At 47.5% G+C, this 4,208-nt stretch overlaps 1 long non-coding RNA gene across 1 annotated transcript; it reads left to right on the top strand.

The window, feature by feature from the left end:
• The first annotated feature begins 3,190 nt into the window (after positions 1 to 3,190).
• Positions 3,191 to 4,208, top strand: LOC149351086 (uncharacterized). The gene is made up of 2 exons (XR_016289486.1): positions 3,191 to 3,446; positions 4,065 to 4,208. It is a non-coding gene; the product is annotated as an uncharacterized LOC149351086 (long non-coding RNA).

Here is a 4,208-nt window from a genome sequence, read left to right as displayed (position 1 = left end):
ATAGCTCGAGCCGCTTTGGGATGTTAAACCCCATAAACCAAACCAATAACTCATGCACAAAGTGCTGTCCAGTGCCCGGTGACGACAACTTCAATCGGGCTGGATCACCTGTTCATCAACATAGCAGCACCAGCAGGGAACAAATCAGTCGCGAAACGAAGATGTTATACGGGGTATTTCAAATTATTCAATACAGACCTTTCTTTAAAAAGCCGTGAAAGATATTTCCGTCCGGTGTCTCCAGGAAGGAGTAGAAAAAAACTTTTATTAAGCAACCCTTAAAAGGAAGCCAGTGAGGGTTGGGATAGGGATAAGGGGGGTGCAGGAACAGGTGGGCCCTCGCGGTCGCGCTAGGTGGCCAGGAGCCCATGGGCCCTGATGACCTCTGTGGCCCAGGTCACCATCTGGAGCTGAACCTCCGGCTGTGAGTTGTGCAGCACGGCCTCCCATCTCTCCTGGTCGCCGAGTCTCAGAAAAGGGGGAGTTGGAGTATTAGGGCAAGCCCTAAGTATGTGATGAATATCCGCCTTAGGGTGTTGGCATAATTTGCAGGACGGATGATAGTCCCCTGGGTGCATGAGGTAATACAGGTAAGGGTTCAGAAAAGTGTCTGTCTGAATCCGTCGCCAAACGACTTGCTCGGCCTTATTTAGCGATTGGGAGTAAACTAGTCAGGAACCCCGGTAGTGAAGCGTGACTTCATGGTACGTCATCATGCGTTCCCTAGCACTGCGGAACGAGGGGAGGCCGTCCACCGCCCGGTCGACGAGTCCAGTGTCCGCAATGCGCAGGAACCCAGATGAGTGCGATGAGCCGACTCGGTGGTACTCTTCAGAACACTGTTCAGAACACGATGTGCTGGCTTGTGAACGCGTTGTTTGGCGAAATTTTGTATGGCTGATTTAGAACCCCGAGAATATGTATTTTGCATTTGTTTGAGTAATGGACTGAGCTATAGCTGCTTCTTCAGCCTCGACGGGATGTTGAACGCGATTGAGAGTTAGAGCTGAGCAAGGATTATGATCGCCGTTAAGTACCGTGATAGCATAGGCTGAGGTGGTAGAATATTCTGCAGCATCTACGTATGTGACTGTTGGATCACTAGCGTAGTGCTTATGTAGGGATGTTGCCCGAGCTGCGCGACGATCTTTGTCATGCTCAGGATGGGTGGTTCTGGGCAGAGGTGGAATATAAAATTTTTTTGCAAGGTCTAGAGAAATGTTATGCTGATCTGAAATTTGGTCTTCGAGGGTGATTTTGAGTCTTTTCAGAAGATTCGGTCCGGTAGGTGTTCGAGATAGGCGTAGTATTGCCCCGTGAGGTGGGCTTCAATTAGTTCTGCCAGGGTGTTATGTACGCCTAGTTTGAGGAATTTGCTGGTGGGGGTTGAATTCGGGAGGTGAAGGGCAGCCTTATAGATATCCCTGATCATTCTATTTATCAGCTCCTCCTCTGTCCGAGTGAGATACAGATAGGGGAGAGTATAATGCCGATACAGAAGGCTTGAACAAGACGTCGCGTGTCTGCCTCCCTCATGCCTCTGTGTTTATTATTAATTCTACGAATGATCGCAGTGGTATTCTGAACAGTGCGGCGGAGTGATTTAATGGAGGTCGTGTTGAAGCCGTCATTCGTGATGAGCATACCCAGTACCCTAATGACGGGTTTAATTGGAAGGTCTTCAAGTTTGATGACAATATGTGGCGGATCAGGATCCGGCTATCGGGGTCTGATTAGAAGGAGTTCTGATTTGGCAGGGGAACATGCCAGGCCTATACTTTGTGCATATTTTTGGACCGCGTCTGTTGCATTTTGTAATGTTTCCTCTATTTCACCGCAGTTCCCTGCGCTAGTCCAGACGGTGATATCATCCGCATAGATGGAGTGATAGAGGTGGGGGATTTTAGACAAGATTTGACCAAGAGGGATGAGCGTGATGTTGAAGAAAAAAGGTGAGAGAACTGCACCTTATGGCGTGCCTCGGCTACCTAGTGGGAAGGTAGGAGATGTGACTGATCCGATTTGGAACTCCGCGGTCCTGCCCGTAAGGAAAGCTGTCACATATGCATAGGTGCGCTCTCCCACGTGCAGGGAGCTCAAAGCTTGTAAAATGACCGAATGTTGCACATTATCGAATGCTTTGGTTGTCTAAAGCAAGAAGTGCTTTGGTAAGGTGAGGTATCGAAGGATCAAGCATGTCTTCCTTGATCTGTAGCATCATCCTGTGTTGAAAGGTGGGACCTGAAACCGAACATGGTATAGGGGTAGATGTTCTCTTCCATTTGTCGGATGAGACGGTTTAGGCCTAACGTGCTCCATGAGCTTGCCCGCACATGAAGTTAGAGATATGGGCCGAAGATTTTGAAGGTCTATCGGTTTGCCTGGTTTAGGTATAAAAGTAATTCTGGCATGTTTCAACTGTTCTGGGAGTGTGCCAGCTTCCCAATGCTGATTCATGAATTCTGTGAAGGCCGCGACGGTTTTGCCATCCAGATTTCTCAGAGCTTATCGATCTGCTCCTGGTGCTGAATTGGCCCTGAGCTGCTGTAAAGCTGCCCAAACCTCTGCCTCGGCTATAGGGGCATCGAGTTGAGAGTTACAAGATCCCGCGGATTGTACAGGGGTTCCCAAGCAACCACAGATATCCATCGGACGTACGAGCTAGATCCGAACGTCCTTTGCCGAGATCGGACGTCCATCGGACGTACGAACACAATCCGATTTCGGATATCCGTATTCGTACATCCGCCGGACGTACGGACAGTGTCCACTTTCGTATATCCGCATGAGAGACGAGGTGGACGTCCGAAGGATGTAAGGTCGAGTATTTTCCCAGGCCATGAGTGTGGACGTTTTTTATTTCACAGAAAATTCGAGTCTTTCGTGTATGTATACTGTTTTATTTGCATCAGTTGGATGGTTTGACGCGAGGACGTTTGTAAATTGGTACGATTCCACTCCTACCTGCAGTGCAAGAGCCGCCAACGAGCTAAATTTATCTAAGTGGAGAAGCAGGTGTTGCAGAATTTTGCAAGAACTCAATGATTAGTTTTATATTTATAAAACTTCTCCAAATTAGAGGAGTTGCGCGACATGTCCACTGTTTTGCTAGCTAAACTTGCCATTGAAACAATTCGTAAGCATCAAAACTCCCGTGCATTCTGCTATCGCCATCATCATAGATGTCAGTTCGCGGTCAGACCAATCCAATCCATCAGTACGGCTCCGTAGCGCTGTTGTTGATATGTCGCGTAGTGCTGTCGCGCAGATCTTTATAGCTCTGTTATTATAAAATGTGGCTTTGTTCGGTCTGTGGACGAAAGTTGTATGTAACTTAAGCAATTCGAAAGATACGGGAAGCGCCTGAAGTTCTGGAACACCGGAATCCCGTACTGCGTCGACCTTGGTGTAAAGAAGGCTTAGTGCACATGTGATTGCCTACGAAGGTATGTATTCAGTACACTTCTTGGAACTTTGCTTCTAGGACAATGCAGCATGCTCATATAACATTCGTTCACAGGACAGTGGGAGCAGTAAGCGCGAGGAGATGGCTTCCCCAAGTGTGTGCTGTTCTCACACTTTCGGGAGCCTACATCACACAGCTGCGGGAGCCCTCAACTCGCGCGGCTAATTCCCACTCCTCTTCAGAGTTGCGGGACGGAGTGTTTTCGCATCTTGTTAATTTTTAAGGCATCGCTAGGTTCACTGTGCCTATATAAAGAGTGACTATGCGCGAAAGGCAGACCATAGGAAGCACGTGAGGTCGCAGTGGTTCGCAACGGAAGCTTCGCGGCTTTCTGTGCACAGTCGCGTACAGTGCTGCGCAGGTTAGTGCCCTAAGGCCCATGGAAATAAATAAAGAACAGATACATTGTCAAATATGGTGTGGAAAAGTGAGAGCTGTTATTGCCTTATATTTATTGAGGTGTTTGTTAAATTGCATTGTCTGTTATTCTTGAAGCATTAAACACTTCTATTAATTGGTTCCAATGCTTTTACTTGGGCTACTGCATTGTGCCATTTGTTTCACATGACTGATGTTTGCCGCGTTCTTTTTATTTCAGAAATCCTATGGGTGGGAAGATTACGGATGTGTGTCCCAAGCTTGCCACATTTGAAGAGTCACATTTAAGAAATTTTCCGAATGTAACCCATTGCTCTGCTGATGTATCATCAACCACAATAAAATATGCGTGCTATGCATCAAA

The sequence above is a fragment of the Amblyomma mixtum genome, chromosome 3, assembly GCF_055824585.1.
Source record: "Amblyomma mixtum isolate Tamu chromosome 3, ASM5582458v1, whole genome shotgun sequence".
Taxonomy (NCBI): domain Eukaryota; kingdom Metazoa; phylum Arthropoda; class Arachnida; order Ixodida; family Ixodidae; genus Amblyomma; species Amblyomma mixtum.
The sequence above is the reverse complement of the archived record's forward strand: the minus strand, read 5'-3'. Positions and strand labels throughout refer to the sequence as shown.